At 41.7% G+C, this 17,064-nt stretch overlaps 12 non-coding genes and 2 pseudogenes across 12 annotated transcripts; all 14 read right to left on the bottom strand.

Annotated features, from left to right (window-relative positions):
* Window positions 1-1,611: 1,611 nt before the first annotated feature.
* On the bottom strand, window positions 1,612-1,774 carry LOC130697704 (U2 spliceosomal RNA; annotated as a pseudogene).
* A 678-nt stretch (window positions 1,775-2,452) lies between these two features.
* On the bottom strand, window positions 2,453-2,675 carry LOC130697720 (small nucleolar RNA U3). The gene has a single exon (XR_009002973.1). It is a non-coding gene; the product is annotated as a small nucleolar RNA U3 (small nucleolar RNA).
* A 1,124-nt stretch (window positions 2,676-3,799) lies between these two features.
* LOC130697663 (U5 spliceosomal RNA) lies at window positions 3,800-3,922 on the bottom strand. The gene has a single exon (XR_009002925.1). It is a non-coding gene; the product is annotated as a U5 spliceosomal RNA (small nuclear RNA).
* A 477-nt stretch (window positions 3,923-4,399) lies between these two features.
* LOC130697645 (U4 spliceosomal RNA) lies at window positions 4,400-4,541 on the bottom strand. The gene has a single exon (XR_009002908.1). It is a non-coding gene; the product is annotated as a U4 spliceosomal RNA (small nuclear RNA).
* Window positions 4,542-4,943: 402 nt separating this feature from the next.
* Window positions 4,944-5,027, bottom strand: Trnah-gug (transfer RNA histidin (anticodon GUG)). Its single transcript is given in 2 exon segments — window positions 4,944-4,978; window positions 4,991-5,027. It is a non-coding gene; the product is annotated as a tRNA-His (tRNA).
* Window positions 5,028-5,138: 111 nt separating this feature from the next.
* On the bottom strand, window positions 5,139-5,258 carry LOC130697674 (5S ribosomal RNA). Its single transcript, XR_009002935.1, has one exon. It is a non-coding gene; the product is annotated as a 5S ribosomal RNA (ribosomal RNA).
* Window positions 5,259-5,538: 280 nt separating this feature from the next.
* LOC130697683 (U1 spliceosomal RNA) lies at window positions 5,539-5,702 on the bottom strand. Its single transcript, XR_009002944.1, has one exon. It is a non-coding gene; the product is annotated as a U1 spliceosomal RNA (small nuclear RNA).
* A 635-nt stretch (window positions 5,703-6,337) lies between these two features.
* On the bottom strand, window positions 6,338-6,527 carry LOC130697694 (U2 spliceosomal RNA). The gene has a single exon (XR_009002955.1). It is a non-coding gene; the product is annotated as a U2 spliceosomal RNA (small nuclear RNA).
* Window positions 6,528-7,182: 655 nt separating this feature from the next.
* LOC130697639 (small nucleolar RNA U3) lies at window positions 7,183-7,405 on the bottom strand. Its single transcript, XR_009002902.1, has one exon. It is a non-coding gene; the product is annotated as a small nucleolar RNA U3 (small nucleolar RNA).
* A 1,127-nt stretch (window positions 7,406-8,532) lies between these two features.
* Window positions 8,533-8,655, bottom strand: LOC130697668 (U5 spliceosomal RNA). The gene has a single exon (XR_009002930.1). It is a non-coding gene; the product is annotated as a U5 spliceosomal RNA (small nuclear RNA).
* Window positions 8,656-9,132: 477 nt separating this feature from the next.
* On the bottom strand, window positions 9,133-9,274 carry LOC130697655 (U4 spliceosomal RNA). The gene has a single exon (XR_009002917.1). It is a non-coding gene; the product is annotated as a U4 spliceosomal RNA (small nuclear RNA).
* Window positions 9,275-9,676: 402 nt separating this feature from the next.
* On the bottom strand, window positions 9,677-9,765 carry Trnah-gug (transfer RNA histidin (anticodon GUG)). Its single transcript is given in 2 exon segments — window positions 9,677-9,711; window positions 9,729-9,765. It is a non-coding gene; the product is annotated as a tRNA-His (tRNA).
* A 5,376-nt stretch (window positions 9,766-15,141) lies between these two features.
* On the bottom strand, window positions 15,142-15,309 carry LOC130697700 (U2 spliceosomal RNA; annotated as a pseudogene).
* A 655-nt stretch (window positions 15,310-15,964) lies between these two features.
* LOC130697706 (small nucleolar RNA U3) lies at window positions 15,965-16,187 on the bottom strand. Its single transcript, XR_009002960.1, has one exon. It is a non-coding gene; the product is annotated as a small nucleolar RNA U3 (small nucleolar RNA).
* Between the last annotated feature and the right edge of the window lie 877 nt (window positions 16,188-17,064).

Genomic DNA, 17,064 nt, shown 5'->3' with positions numbered 1-17,064 from the left:
CTCTAATATCTTCCTGACAGCTTTGCGAGGGTAAAGCGAGTAGAGGCGTTGCAGTTTGCCCTTTTTCGCCGCTTCCTTTTTTCCTGAGCGCCTGATTTTCTGTTGTTGTCGGTTTTGATTACGCTTACTTCTTGTTCTCTCTGTTGTAGCTCTTGGTCTTCTCGGAGCTGGAATCGTGTCTTCTGGATTCGTTGCCAGTCTCAGCCACTCCGTTGTGCATTCGTTGAGAAGGGAATCAAGACCCTCTAAAGTGGTGCACAATTCTATCTTCGATGCCCACAACCCCCTAAACTCGTCTTCTGTTCCCACTATGTCGACGGTGGCTGGTGAGTTCACAAATTGGCTCGTGGATGATAAAGGGGAAGAGAAGGAGGTGTTTGTACTAGAGTTAGGGGTTGAAGCTGGGGAACTAGAGGGTGTTGCGTTTGGATAGGGTGTTTGGACGCGGGATTCTGGTGGGGGATCCAGATTGGGTTCGTGACTATGTACGTTAGGTGATGGGTTGGCGAGGTGAGCAAGGATGGGTGACTGTGTTACGTTTGGTGAATGGGCAGTTGGAAATGGGGTGCTAGAGGCTGTGGGTGAGGTGGGCGTGGTTGGTTGTTGGGAACTATGGATTTTAAAGTGCTCTCTCATGGCATGACCTTGTAGTATGACGTTGCACGCTCTGCATTTCCATTTCCTTTTAGTGGACAAACCGTGTTCGCGCGCTACGTGGTGTTCGATAGATTGCGCTGCCACTGTTCCCCGGGCCGTTGTAGACCAACGGCAAAGTGGACATCTACAGTTTCCACAAGGATAGGGAAGGATGAGATCCTCCCCTGCAATTTCTGATTGCTCTATGGAAATGCTTTCATCGCTACTACTATCTACGCTACATGCTTCGTCGCATACCGCGTGGTGTCTTTTGGCTCTGACTCGTTCTTCACAAATATGATTGCACGATTGGCAATAAAAGTTAGTGATGACGGTCAGACCATGCTTTGATTTTAAGTGATCGACGGCATTTTTAATATGGGTCTTTGAACCATATCTACCACTTGGGCAGAGAGAGCACTTTAGAATGGAAGGTACAGGAAAGGGAAGCTTGAGAAAACCATCTACGACGTTGTAGAAAAACAACTCTGTTGCCGACTCAGTCATTATGGTCGTAACATTGTTATTTTTTGACAGTTTTTGCAAGCGAGTGAGACAAAAGTTATTTGATTGAATTTACGGTAAGGAGAATTTGGAGTTTCAAAACAGACACAAAATTAACAAAAACAGGCACAAATCTTTAAAGGTATTCAAAAGTAAGTTCAAGTGATAAATCTACATTTACTATTACTTTTACTAGTACAAATTTTTACAGTTTACTCTAGAGCCAATTTGTGAACTTGTTAGTTTGGGGGCCTAACCGTGACGCACGTGTGGGGAATATGAAGAACGAGATGGGAGCTGACGGCCGGATTGGATACCGGAAGACCGACGTCAATTGACGCCGCGTAGTTTACGCCAAACCACACCTTCTCGCCAGCTGCCGACGTAAGCGATTACCCAGCTGTCAAGAATTGAGAGATGAGGAAATGTTAGTGAGGAAGTAGGCCAAGATTGCCCGAAAAGGTTTCAGACAATCAGCAGCACCACTTGGTCGAAAATTAATCAGTCTATGATACCCGGGGTTCAGTTGAACCCGTATCAGATATTAAGCTGACGATTAATTAAGCGTATCAGATATTAAGCTGATAAGAACAGATACTACACTTTGATCTTAGCCAAAAGGCCGAGAAGCGATAACTGTGATTCAAGTTACTGGGTATTATATGCTATGCTGTTCTCGAAAATCTGACTGATGTACAAAAAAAGCAAACCCCTATCCAAAAACAATGAAATTCATCAATAAAACAGGTTGTTGCTAGAGCACCACAAAAACTGAAATTCATCAATAAAACACTAGAGCTAAAAGCCAATACAACTCATAAGTTTTTATCTTCTATTTTGATAGGAATGCTATATTAGGATGAGTCGTTCAAATATTAAGTTATTTGGGAAGCTGTTGAATGCAAAGCACCCTGAATTTAACTCGATGAACTCCACCTAGTAGAGAGTACTGCAGACTTTAAACTGCCTATTAAACAGACAGAGGAAGGTGTTAGTTAGAAACTTGGTAAAACGTTTTGTACGTAGCTCAAATCCACGGTAGACGAAACGCGGCAATATTTACAACTAAATTAAAGTTACACAGACAGAGAACCTAACAGCATTAAACAATGTTACATGAACCCAATAATGGACGACACCCATCTAAATACTATGCCCCCGAATGTGTAAAATTCTCATTAAAAGTGCCCAAGGTTTCATTACTGAAATCTAAACATGGGTGCATTAGCAATTTCGACATCGATTATGATGTAATGGAGTTCGACGGGTTTACGTATGCCAGTAAATTCATTTCTTTTTGGGTTGTTTAAATACCGCTCTGAAAACGCTAGTTCCCTTCCAGTGTACCACAAGGGAACATCGGAAACGGTCCTCAATAGCTACGAGCAGGAACCACAGAAGTAGTTACACCCGAAACCTGTTTCACTCTCAGAAGCCAGCGTCATTACTCGTCATCGCGGGTTGAATGGAGGAATGTTTCTGGTGGGAAACAAGTCAAGATATACTACAGAAATGATCCTGTGAAGTATGATCTTAATGTTGAATTCAGTTGCTAAAGAATAAATAGATTATGCAAAATGAAACAGCATTAACGTATCTATACGAAAGTTGCCGCGGTTTTGCTAGTTAACGAGCTCATTCTAGAAGTGAATCTTGTCAAAAAGCGCTACACAGCGACACTTTGCGTTTTGTTCATTTACCACTATCAACCCGATGGCAAAACAACGACGATATTTATACCACTACGGAAATTAAACGTAGTAGTCTCTTGAAGGGCATCCAGTTACTTTCATCGTGCTCATTTGCAGAAATACATTCGATAGCTGAACACACATACTCCAGCTGGATGTGTGGCACGCATCTGTAATCCTGCTTCTGGGAGGCTTGATAGTGTGGATGACTTGAGACGAGGAGCCCTACTTCGTGATCGTGCATGTTGATCGAGCGTCCGCACTAAGCTCGTCATCAACATGGACCCATCGGAGGAGTTTGATGGGTGCAGGTTAGCTAAGGAGGAGCGAAACGGGCCAGGAGGGAAACTTAGCAGCCAAAAGTTCCCGTGTCGGGCAGTAGTAGGATCGCGCCCGTGATTGTGCGACATGGATTAGCCTCGGCGAAACAGTCAAACCTCTTTCATTTTCCTTCCTTTTTTTTTTTTCGATTAGGAAAATTGTTATTTCTATGTGTTTCTTTGAACTTCAGATGTGAAATACTACAACGGCAGTGACCCCCCGCACTTTTGAAAAGTGTTATATATGTGCAAAGCTCATGCGGAATAATAATCTGAATCCTAGATATTGAATGGCGTTTGAAGTTTTCTTTTTTTTTTTTTTTTTTTTTTTTGAAGTTTTTCGCTTTCAATTCACTTCTTCGGATGGAACAGCGAATTGTGTGAATGTGAGTTCGATTTGAAATGGTAGAATGTTTGAATTTGCGGCCATCGGGCGCTTCGCGCCCTCGGCCGCGTTTTCAATTGCTATTGTGGATAGTACCGTGCTTCACTTTACATTTACGTGAATTTGCGGCCATCGGGCGCTTCGCGCCCTCGGCCGCGTTTGCAATTAGACACCTCAATATTCTTTTATCGATTTTCATCCGAAATTTGCACCCAAGCTACTCCCTAGGTTACGTACAAGAATTTATTTGTGTTTTATTGGGGTGCCCAGTCTAAAGACCAGGCGATCGAAAAATAAGTCATATAGACTCATCAGTGCTCCTAACCACGGAAATCTTTAGTAAAAGGCGAAAGATTTATCCGGGTATTGATTAGAAACCAGAGTGAATATCAACTGAAAGTAGTTGGTATTTATTCATTTCACAACTTCAAACCACTTTGGTAAAGTAACAATGGTAAACCCAAAAAATTCAACCATAAAGCAACTGCTGGTTTCTGTTAGATTTGAGACAGTGAGTAAAACAGACGATGCTGTGTAAAGCTCATGTAAACATCATTTTTTCGTTAGATTGTGCACTAAATTAATTCTGGTTAGATGAAACATAAACGCAGTCTAGGGCAAACGAAATCGGTAAGCTGAATTGGGTAAGAAAACGAAGGACAAGTCTTCTGCTAGTTCTTAAACCTTTGTATTGAACTCTTTCGCTTAGTTGAACAAAGTGCGATTCGTTCAGTAATTCTACAAGTTTTTCGGCCTTCGATATCCATGGGAACGAGTAACTAATCGCTTGCTAAATGCTAGAACCTAGCAGACAATGCCCATCACTAACGGAAAACTATGTTAACGTTCATTAAGGGAATCTGCTCCTGATGGAGCTAACAAAAATTGCCGACGACGAAGATTATTTCACTCCTTCGTGGCGGGGTATTGGTTAAAGTTTTCAACTAGCAATAATCACATCTCGGTAAACCCTCATTGATTATGATATTGCCACTGCGCAAAGCTAAATTGTACATGAGAGGGCTCTACTACTTGAACCTTTCTCTCGCCAATTCTGCACGGACGTTGATATCAAGAAAACCAAGAGAGGTGCTGCTTTTCATTGAAATCTAACAGTTCGCTGCCCTCATTTTTACATTCACATACCTACAAAGATAATAGTTCACTTTACAAATATTCCACCTATGACCACACCACGCCATGGACTGGTAAAATTCATTTAAAGTGTGCATATTACGGTGCATTTCGCCAAATCAAATGAACGTGCAGGAATTGATTCAATTTGGAGTACAATTCCACTGAACCCGTCCCCGTTAACTTGACAATAAAATCGATAAAATTCACATTAATACCGATCGAAACATTTCCAATTACTATGAAATAGTGTTTTACCTTCAAACTTCAGAATGCCGTGACCAGGATTCGAACCTGGGTTACTACGGATTATCGTTTCCCCACAACGTAGGGTCCTAACCACTAGACGATCACGGCCAAATTCAAATTATTTGGCATCTGTAAAATGCTCCACACGATCAAGTTTATGGTTCATCAACAAATTGTATTGGTGGAAACAAAAAAATTACTTAATGATCAAAAAACCAATGCCAACAGCATCTCGTATTCCCAAGCGGTCACCCATCCAGGTACTAACGAGACCCGACGCTGCTTAGACTTCGGGGAGCCGACGAGACCCGGTGCGTTCAGCGTGGTATGGCCGTTGGCACTTTCGACCGTAAAGGTAACAACGTCTGTTTCGTTGCAAATTGTGTAGTTGCAGTCACCTTAAAAATCCTCTAGCTTAGCGCTTGGGCCTCGTTTACTACATAAAAAAACACTTCGTAATTGTGCATGATCAACTAAATGTTAGAATTTTCCTTGACGATTTCTATACTTAAAGAAATAAAACATTATTAAATCAAATGACATACCTTAGCTGACAAATCTGCCTAATGAACAGGATCCCGTGATGTATGGTACACTTGATATTATATGTTCTGCTTCTCAGGGGACAGCGCGAACGCAGTCCCCCACTACCAAAAATTGTACTCCCGAGTTAATCACATTTGGATTAATCGCAAGGGTCAGCCCATCCCCAGTGCAATGGCAGGGCCTCGCCCTGGAGGAACCACCTTGGTGATCATGGTTGCCTCTGAGCCAGGTAAGTATGATTTTAGTGAATACTTGACGATAACTCATAGTTTTTTGGTACCCAAACAATACTGACGAAGCACACTAAACCAAAGAGCTTAACAAAGAGCCATTGCGTATAGAATGGCGCAAAGAATCGAAAGATCCCACTGAGCATAGTCGATTCCATAAAGCTCTTGTTGAAATAATAGGAAATCTACAGCCATTCTTAGGTGAGAAGAAAAATGCTTCCATTTGACGAAAAATTTCTGCGCCCAACAGCAGACGGCGAACGGCACTGTTTAACCCTCGTTAGACGCTCAACTGATGTAAACGACAGATTCAGTAAGACAAATGTTTCATGACAGATTACCGAACAATCAATTCAAATCGAGACAACTTTAACAGTTAGAACTGAAAGGCAGTTTGTCCTTTTTAGATGAACATAACTCGTTGGGCTGCAATTAGTTAACCATGTTTGACACTTACTAAAAGAGGTACACCATAACACTACAGCAGCCACATGATTGCAGATGCAATATTGACATACTGGGGATGACAAATATGAGATGTAAATATACAGACATTGGTGTTACATCATTAGTTCCAACAAGATGATGCGTGATAAAGATGAGCAGATATACATTTATTTCATTCATAGAGATATCCCTTTTAAAGGGTGAGCCGATCCCGGAGGTACTGCAATACCGGGTCAACCCGTGACAGGATCAATGCAAGCATTGATTTCCCACCGATTTCAAAAATCAGTTTAATATTCTGGGGTCCATTTGAACCCGTATCAGATATTAAGCTGATAAGAACAGATACTACACTTTGATCTTAGCCAAAAGGCCGAGAAGCGATAACTGTGGTTCAAGTTACTGGGTATTATATGCTATGCTGTTCTCGAAAATCTGACTGATGTACAAAAAAAGCAAACCCCTATCCAAAAACAATGAAATTCATCAATAAAACAGGTTGTTGCTAGAGCACCACCTGGCACTGCTAAAAGCCAATACAACTCATAAGTTTTTATCTTCTATTTTGATAGGAATGCTATATTAGGATGAGTCGTTCAAATATTAAGTTATTTGGGAAGCTGTTGAATGCAAAGCACCCTGAATTTAACTCGATGAACTCCACCTAGTAGAGAGTACTGCAGACTTTAAACTGCCTATTAAACAGACAGAGGAAGGTGTTAGTTAGAAACTTGGTAAAACGTTTTGTACGTAGCTCAAATCCACGGTAGACGAAACGCGGCAATATTTACAACTAAATTAAAGTTACACAGACAGAAAACCTAACAGCATTAAACAATGTTACATGAACCCAATAATGGACGACACCCATCTAAATACTATGCCCCCGAATGTGTAAAATTCTCATTAAAAGTGCCCAAGGTTTCATTACTGAAATCTAAACATGGGTGCATTAGCAATTTCGACATCGATTATGATGTAATGGAGTTCGACGGGTTTACGTATGCCAGTAAATTCATTTCTTTTTGGGTTGTTTAAATACCGCTCTGAAAACGCTAGTTCCCTTCCAGTGTACCACAAGGGAACATCGGAAACGGTCCTCAATAGCTACGAGCAGGAACCACAGAAGTAGTTACACCCGAAACCTGTTTCACTCTCAGAAGCCAGCGTCATTACTCGTCATCGCGGGTTGAATGGAGGAATGTTTCTGGTGGGAAACAAGTCAAGATATACTACAGAAATGATCCTGTGAAGTATGATCTTAATGTTGAATTCAGTTGCTAAAGAATAAATAGATTATGCAAAATGAAACAGCATTAACGTATCTATACGAAAGTTGCCGCGGTTTTGCTAGTTAACGAGCTCATTCTAGAAGTGAATCTTGTCAAAAAGCGCTACACAGCGACACTTTGCGTTTTGTTCATTTACCACTATCAACCCGATGGCAAAACAACGACGATATTTATACCACTACGGAAATTAAACGTAGTAGTCTCTTGAAGGGCATCCAGTTACTTTCATCGTGCTCATTTGCAGAAATACATTCGATAGCTGAACACACATACTCCAGCTGGATGTGTGGCACGCATCTGTAATCCTGCTTCTGGGAGGCTTGATAGTGTGGATGACTTGAGACGAGGAGCCCTACTTCGTGATCGTGCATGTTGATCGAGCGTCCGCACTAAGCTCGTCATCAACATGGACCCATCGGAGGAGTTTGATGGGTGCAGGTTAGCTAAGGAGGAGCGAAACGGGCCAGGAGGGAAACTTAGCAGCCAAAAGTTCCCGTGTCGGGCAGTAGTAGGATCGCGCCCGTGAATGTGCGACATGGATTAGCCTCGGCGAAACAGTCAAACCTCTTTCATTTTCCTTCCTTTTTTTTTTTTTTCGATTAGGAAAATTGTTATTTCTATGTGTTTCTTTGAACTTCAGATGTGAAATACTACAACGGCAGTGACCCCCCGCACTTTTGAAAAGTGTTATATATGTGCAAAGCTCATGCGGAATAATAATCTGAATCCTAGATATTGAATGGCGTTTGAAGTTTTTTTTTTTTTTTTTTTTTTTTTTTTTTGAAGTTTTTCGCTTTCAATTCACTTCTTCGGATGGAACAGCGAATTGTGTGAATGTGAGTTCGATTTGAAATGGTAGAATGTTTGAATTTGCGGCCATCGGGCGCTTCGCGCCCTCGGCCGCGTTTTCAATTGCTATTGTGGATAGTACCGTGCTTCACTTTACATTTACGTGAATTTGCGGCCATCGGGCGCTTCGCGCCCTCGGCCGCGTTTGCAATTAGACACCTCAATATTCTTTTATCGATTTTCATCCGAAATTTGCACCCAAGCTACTCCCTAGGTTACGTACAAGAATTTATTTGTGTTTTATTGGGGTGCCCAGTCTAAAGACCAGGCGATCGAAAAATAAGTCATATAGACTCATCAGTGCTCCTACCCACGGAAATCTTTAGTAAAAGGCGAAAGATTTATCCGGGTATTGATTAGAAACCAGAGTGAATATCAACTGAAAGTAGTTGGTATTTATTCATTTCACAACTTCAAACCACTTTGGTAAAGTAACAATGGTAAACCCAAAAAATTCAACCATAAAGCAACTGCTGGTTTCTGTTAGATTTGAGACAGTGAGTAAAACAGACGATGCTGTGTAAAGCTCATGTAAACATCATTTTTTCGTTAGATTGTGCACTAAATTAATTCTGGTTAGATGAAACATAAACGCAGTCTAGGGCAAACGAAATCGGTAAGCTGAATTGGGTAAGAAAACGAAGGACAAGTCTTCTGCTAGTTCTTAAACCTTTGTATTGAACTCTTTCGCTTAGTTGAACAAAGTGCGATTCGTTCAGTAATTCTACAAGTTTTTCGGCCTTCGATATCCATGGGAACGAGTAACTAATCGCTTGCTAAATGCTAGAACCTAGCAGACAATGCCCATCACTAACGGAAAACTATGTTAACGTTCATTAAGGGAATCTGCTCCTGATAGAGCTAACAAAAATTGCCGACGACGAAGATTATTTCACTCCTTCGTGGCGGGGTATTGGTTAAAGTTTTCAACTAGCAATAATCACATCTCGGTAGACCCTCATTGATTATGATATTGCCACTGCGCAAAGCTAAATTGTACATGAGAGGGCTCTACTACTTGAACCTTTCTCTCGCCAATTCTGCACGGACGTTGATATCAAGAAAACCAAGAGAGGTGCTGCTTTTCATTGAAATCTAACAGTTCGCTGCCCTCATTTTTACATTCACATACCTACAAAGATAATAGTTCACTTTACAAATATTCCACCTATGACCACACCACGCCATGGACTGGTAAAATTCATTTAAAGTGTGCATATTACGGTGCATTTCGCCAAATCAAATGAACGTGCAGGAATTGATTCAATTTGGAGTACAATTCCACTGAACCCGTCCCCGTTAACTTGACAATAAAATCGATAAAATTCACATTAATACCGATCGAAACATTTCCAATTACTATGAAATAGTGTTTTACCTTCAAACTTCAGAATGCCGTGACCAGGATTCGAACCTGGGTTACTACGGATTTGCGTTATCAGACCCCACAACGTAGGGTCCTAACCACTAGACGATCACGGCCAAATTCAAATTATTTGGCATCTGTAAAATGCTCCACACGATCAAGTTTATGGTTCATCAACAAATTGTATTGGTGGAAACAAAAAAATTACTTAATGAAAGAAAAACCAATGCCAACAGCATCTCGTATTCCCAAGCGGTCACCCATCTTTTTTTTTTTTTTTTGTAAAATAACCTTTTATTCACAATTAATTTTCATGGCAATACAGCAATTTACAACAAAACAGGATGAAATACAAATAGAACAAAAACAAACAAAAAAACAAAAATACAAATAGAACAAAAACAAAAAAAAAAAAAAACAAACAAAGGGTTCTTGGATGAGAGACGATGAGCAGGGAACAGAATAAAAAAAAAAAAAAAAAATTGGCAATGGCGGTTTAAGAATCTAAACAAACAAACAAAAAACAAACAAACAAATGCAAAGAATTTTGGGGTAGGCTAATTACACAAAAAAAAAACAAACAAAAATAAACAAATGTGAACAATTTGGAACATCGAAATCTATACAAGAACCAGAAAACAACAATATGAACATAATAATTATAACTAAAAAGAAAGTCAAGGTTTTTTCCGGGGAGGACGAAGGGTTCTCCATAAGCTCTCTACTTCTTCTTGACGAGGAGTGCGGTGGTGAAGTCTTGATTTCCAGGTGATGAAGATGTAAGCAGCCAGAAGAGTAAATGTTAGCCGGAGATTACCTATTGGCCCAAAATGGCCACGAATCAAATCTTCGTTTGACGACCTGCAGCCCATTTGACGCATAGTTCCCTCCAACCAGCTCCAAACGATGAGGCGTGCAGGACATTGGAACGTCAGATGCTCATCGGTTTCTGGATGTTGAAGGCAGATAGGGCATGTAGCATCCTTGGTGGGATCCAACCGATGGCATCTGGTCCTGGTAGGGAGAAGTCGCTGGTTGAAGAGGAACATGGTTTCTCGGATGTTGCTTGGCAGGGCTGCAGTCTCCTTCCAGATTCGTGGCCAATCCAGGTGAGGCCTTAGGATCTCCAGCTTTCCCTGAGTGATTACCTCCAGGATCCAATGGTTATATGTTTTCCTGTGAACCATTGGATTCCCCTGCACCAGGATGGAAGCGGCGAACAGTTGTTTAATCTGATGCAGGGGTTCCTGAAGGTAGTTGGGCCTCTTCATGACTGCTACAGGTGCGGTGTTGTTCTTGTAGATGGGAAGTAAGGTGCGGAGAGGGAAGGACATCCAATAACGAAGTAGAGAGCTTTCTGGACTACTGGGGCCTACAAGGATTCTATACGTGGGACAGAGGAAAAGTGAACGGTAAAAGAGGTGTGTGTTGACCATTCCCAGTCCCCCTTGGCTCACAGAACGATATATTACAGTTTTGTTCGGCCTTTCTACTTTTCCCATCCATAGGAATTTCATAACAGCCTTTAAAATCTGGTCAGACATATTTTGATTACATGGTAATACCTGTGCAATAAACACAGTTCCGGAGAGAGCCTTCGACTTGAGAAAAATTACTCTCTGGTAGAGATTGAAACGTCGACAGGCATTCTCTCGCAGGATACCATTTAGAGAGCCGAATGCATCACTCCAAACCCTATTAGCTGTCTCAACTATGGAATGGGAGAACTTAATTCCTAAGAGGGACAATGTTGGTGCTGATACAAGCCACTCAAGAGGCCAAGTGGACCTAGAGCTCCAATTCCCAAGTCCAAGGGCTTTCGTTTTCTCTTTATTCATCCTTGCCTTTGTCCACTGACAGAACAAGTCAATGACTTGTCCTGCCCTGGTAAAATCTTCGTCACAAGAAATGAAAATGGTGACGTCATCAACAAAGGCTCTGACAGTGAGTTTTTCATTAAATAATGATATGCCCTTGAGAACATGAGATAAACGCACTAGCAAAGGCTCAATGTATAGTACAAAAAGATGGACAGATAGGGGGCATCCCTGGCGAATCGATTGAATGTCAGAAATCACCCCAGCCACCTCCGATCCGTTGAGGATTGACATTCCTGTTACAGAGTACATCGTCTGCAACCAACGGACGAAAGTGGTGGGATAGCCCATGACATCCAGAATTCTCCAGAGGACTTCCCTGTTAACCAGGTCGTAGGCCTTTTCAAAGTCGACTCCAACAATGGCAGCGCCCATACCCCGAATCGGAAAGTTGGAAGAGTCATGGCATCCCCGGTCATCAACGTATTGAATGACATCTCTGTAAAGTACTAAATTATCGAAAATCAATCTACCAGGTACCCCACCTTTTTGGTGAGGCCCTATGGTAGATGACAGTGTCTGCTTCAAACGTCTCGCTAAGACAGATGCCATGACTTTGTAGTCACAGTTCAAGAGAGAAATTGGCCGAAAATTAGAAACCCCGCAAAGTCCAGACGACTTGGGTATTAGCCTAATCGCCGCTTGTCCCTGCGAAGACGTCAGAGTTTCCCTTTCCAGGATATGATTAAACATAGCCAAGAAATGGGGTGCGATCTCGTCCCAATATTCTACGTAAAACTCGTAAGGAATGCCATCGGTGCCAGGGGACTTGTTTGATTTCATGGCTGTCAGGGCAGATCGAATCTCAAAAAGGGAAATTGGTGCTGTCAGGTTTGGGTTTGGTTTCAAGCAATCTCTTACTCCCTCTAAAAAATCATTCCCTGCCAGTATGTCAGGAGAAGGTTGGTTTTTAAAAATTTTAGTAAAATGGGAAACAATTTCTGCGGAAATGTCCTCTTTGGTCGATAAGCAAGTGCCATTTTGGGCAATGATCTTATCAATGCGACATTTGCGGTAGTTAATTCTAGCTCTATTAACATGGAAGATATTAGCTTCCTCGACTTCTTCGCCCTCAAAGCAGCGGGAACGAATCCCATACCCTTTGAGTGTGCTCTCCTCCCAAGACTTTGAGAATTTCCTCAACTGGTGAAAGGCAACCCAATCAAAGGTATCTGCTTCGGCCATCTCCTGAATGCAAGTCTGGTAGAAAAACTTGGTTTCTCTAACCATTCGAGCTCTTTGCCTAGAATAATCTACCGAAATGCGCTTGATACCCGGTTTCAGGACACTCTCCCACCAATTTGCTACATTGCTTTCCCTAAGAGGATGATTGGCAGATTCCCGAATAAAGTTAATGACATATTTCTGAAAACCTTCTTCTGACAGTATGGAAGTATTTAACTTCCACAACCCAGCAGGAGATCTAGTACGATGCGGGAGATCGAGATTGCAAGTAAAAGTAGATTGTACTGACTGATGATCACTAATCGATAAAGATTGCAAACAAATATTTAAAAATTTGTCTGCAAAGGATCGACTAGCATATATCCTATCAAGCCTAGAAGAACCGGTAGGGTAGTGAAAGGTATGACCAGGTTCGTTATAATTTAGCTTTTTCCAGATGTCTACTAGATCAAGACCAGTAACCATCTCTTTCAAAGCATAGCTGACGACATTAGGTGAGATAGGGAGAGACTGGGTTGTTGCCTTATCTTGGATGTCGTCAACGCAGTTAAAATCGCCTATCAACACGAAGGGCAGTCGAGTAGTAAGTGTGTAGGCAGGGACGGTTTGTCGAAAGAAATTGTTTCTCTCAGTCTTAACGTGACTACCTGACGGGGCATAGATGTTAATGAACGTGAAACATTTCACGTCAATAGAAATTAGCCTTCCGTCAGGTTCTAGCAGTAAACGAGAATAGTTCAGACCATGTCTAATAAGAATGGCTGTTCCATTTTTGTTGGGACCGACATTTGCCAACAAATGGTAGCGGCTTTCAATAATTGGGCAAGTATGAAATGCTACCTCTTGAAGTCCCACAATATCTAAGTTTCCGTCCCTGCAAAAGTTAAAAAGAATTTGACGCCGCTCGACTGACTTAATTCCTCCGATGTTGATAGATGCGATTTTTAAGTTTGTAGTCATTTGGTGGGTTTCTTGGGTTGGGTAACGGGTAAGGTCGGTTTAGGGTTCTGGTTGGGTAAGGTGGGTTTAAATCTTTTGTTTCGGTTTGCAGGTGGGACTTTAACGTGGTCTGGTGTTTTGTCGGTTTCCATGGTCTCAATGTCCCCCATGTCGGGTTCGATCGAGTCCATGGAAACAATCATAGGTTCAGAGGTGCCGGGTTGGGTCTCGGGTATTATGGTTTGGAGTGGAATGGTCTTTGGTAAGGGATTGTCGGTGGGTTGAACTAGTGGGGCTGGAGAGGATGGGGTTTCAAGGTGGGGAGCCCCTTCTGAGAGTGGGTCTTGCAACCCACACTCGAGAAGGGCTTTGGAAACTATGGGGTCTTCAACTAAAGGAATAGTGACGGGGATTACGGTAATTGTCTTTGTCTTTTTGGTGGCTTTTTCTAATGGTTTTTGGGCAATGGTAGGTTCCTTGTTCCGTCGTAAGGTTGGGCAGTTGTAGCTAAAATGGGTTTCCTCGTCACAAAGTCTGCAAGTGGGTTTCTGTCCATCATACTTAACCGTGGCACGATAACTGCCAATAGTTAAGTATGATGGAATATTTTTAGTCAGTGTCATACGTGCAATCATCCAAGTGGCAAGGACAGGGTATAAAACTTCGTCCTCTACCACTCGATAGCGTTCCCACCGAGCTTCTATTACTGTTCCAAATTCTTTTAGACGGGTTTGGACTACTCCCAAATCTAGATTCTGTGGAATTCCTGCAATCCGAACAAATTTCTCCTGAATATTACTATCCCTGATAACTATTGAAACTTCTTTCCCCTCCAATTCTGTCCTGACGATGCCACTGTGTTGGGACACAAAATTTGAGGTGTATACCTCTGACGTAAACGTAAGCCTAGCAACCTGATTTCTCGTATCTAGCACAGCAACTAGGCCTAAGAGATCCTGCGGCTCAACTTTCAAACTACGTACGAAGCCATGCACCGCACGCATACTCAATCTCGGGCTTTGAAACCCGAAATCCACATCTACGCTATTGAGCCACTTGGCAGCCATTGTCCCTCAGACAATGAAAAACTAAGTGGCCAAAGTGGAGGGGAAGATCCCCACACACGAAACAAGACACAAAATATGTAAAAAGGGGAAAAACACGCAAAAAAAAAAAAAAAAAAAAACAAACGACAATAATACTTTTAAACACAGAAACAAAAATAAGTGAAAGAGAGTTACATTGACTAAACTAGAAAAAAAAAAAATTTACAATTTACAGTTTAAGTGAAGTTGTTAATGTGGGGGCCTAACAGTGACGCACGTGTGGGGAATGTGAAGAACGAAATGGGAGCTGACGGCCGGGTTGGCTACCGGAAGGCCGACGTCAAATTGACGCCGCGCAGTTTACGTCGAACCACACCTTCTCGCCGGCTGCCGACGTAAGCGATTACCCAGCCGTCAAGGATTGAGAGAAGAGGAAAAGTTAGTAAGGAAGTGGGCCAAGATTGCCCGAAAAGGTTTCAGGTAATCAAAAAAGCAACACTTGGTCAAAAATCTATCAAGCTATATACCGGGGCCCATTTGAACCCGTATCAGATATTAAGCTGATAAGAACAGATACTACACTTTGATCTTAGCCAAAAGGCCGAGAAGCGATAACTGAGATTCAAGTTACTGGGTATTATATGCTATGCTGTTCTCGAAAATCTGACTGATGTACAAAAAAAGCAAACCCCTATCCAAAAACAATGAAATTCATCAATAAAACAGGTTGTTGCTAGAGCACCACCTGGCACTGCTAAAAGCCAATACAACTCATAAGTTTTTATCTTCTATTTTGATAGGAATGCTATATTAGGATGAGTCGTTCAAATATTAAGTTATTTGGGAAGCTGTTGAATGCAAAGCACCCTGAATTTAACTCGATGAACTCCACCTAGTAGAGAGTACTGCAGACTTTAAACTGCCTATTAAACAGACAGAGGAAGGTGTTAGTTAGAAACTTGGTAAAACGTTTTGTACGTAGCTCAAATCCACGGTAGACGAAACGCGGCAATATTTACAACTTAATTAAAGTTACACAGACAGAAAACCTAACAGCATTAAACAATGTTACATGAACCCAATAATGGACGACACCCATCTAAATACTATGCCCCCGAATGTGTAAAATTCTCATTAAAAGTGCCCAAGGTTTCATTACTGAAATCTAAACATGGGTGCATTAGCAATTTCGACATCGATTATGATGTAATGGAGTTCGACGGGTTTACGTATGCCAGTAAATTCATTTCTTTTTGGGTTGTTTAAATACCGCTCTGAAAACGCTAGTTTCCTTCCAGTGTACCACAAGGGAACATCGGAAACGGTCCTCAATAGCTACGAGCAGGAACCACAGAAGTAGTTACACCCGAAACCTGTTTCACTCTCAGAAGCCAGCGTCATTACTCGTCATCGCGGGTTGAATGGAGGAATGTTTCTGGTGGGAAACAAGTCAAGATATACTACAGAAATGATCCTGTGAAGTATGATCTTAATGTTGAATTCAGTTGCTAAAGAATAAATAGATTATGCAAAATGAAACAGCATTAACGTATCTATACGAAAGTTGCCGTGGTTTTGCTAGTTAACGAGTTCATTCTAGAAGTGAATCTTGTCAAAAAACGCTACACAGCGACACTTTGCGTTTTGTTCATTTACCACTATCAACCCGATGGCAAAACAACGACGATATTTATACCACTACGGAAATTAAACGTAGTAGTCTCTTGAAGGGCATCCAGTTACTTTCATCGTGCTCATTTGCAGAAATACATTCGATAGCTGAACACACATACTCCAGCTGGATGTGTGGCACGCATCTGTAATCCTGCTTCTGGGAGGCTTGATAGTGTGGATGACTTGAGACGAGGAGCACTACTTCGTGATCGTGCATGTTGATCGAGCGTCCGCACTAAGCTCGTCATCAACATGGACCCATCGGAGGAGTTTGATGGGTGCAGGTTAGCTAAGGAGGAGCGAAACGGGCCAGGAGGGAAACTTAGCAGCCAAAAGTTCCCGTGTCGGGCAGTAGTAGGATCGCGCCCGTGAATGTGCGACATGGATTAGCCTCGGCGAAACAGTCAAACCTCTTTCATTTTCCTTCCTTTTTTTTTTTCGATTAGGAAAATTGTTATTTCTATGTGTTTCTTTGAACTTCAGATGTGAAATACTACAACGGCAGTGACCCCCCGCACTTTTGAAAAGTGTTATATATGTGCAAAGCTCATGCGGAATAATAATCTGAATCCTAGATATTGAATGGCGTTTGAAGTTTTTCTTTTTTTTTTTTTTTTTTTTTTTTGAAGTTTTTCGCTTTCAATTCACTTCTTCGGATGGAACAGCGAATTGTGTGAATGTGAGTTCGATTTGA

This window comes from Daphnia carinata, chromosome 5 (genome assembly GCF_022539665.2).
Source record: "Daphnia carinata strain CSIRO-1 chromosome 5, CSIRO_AGI_Dcar_HiC_V3, whole genome shotgun sequence".
Classification (NCBI taxonomy): domain Eukaryota; kingdom Metazoa; phylum Arthropoda; class Branchiopoda; order Diplostraca; family Daphniidae; genus Daphnia; species Daphnia carinata.
The sequence above is the reverse complement of the archived record's forward strand: the minus strand, read 5'-3'. Positions and strand labels throughout refer to the sequence as shown.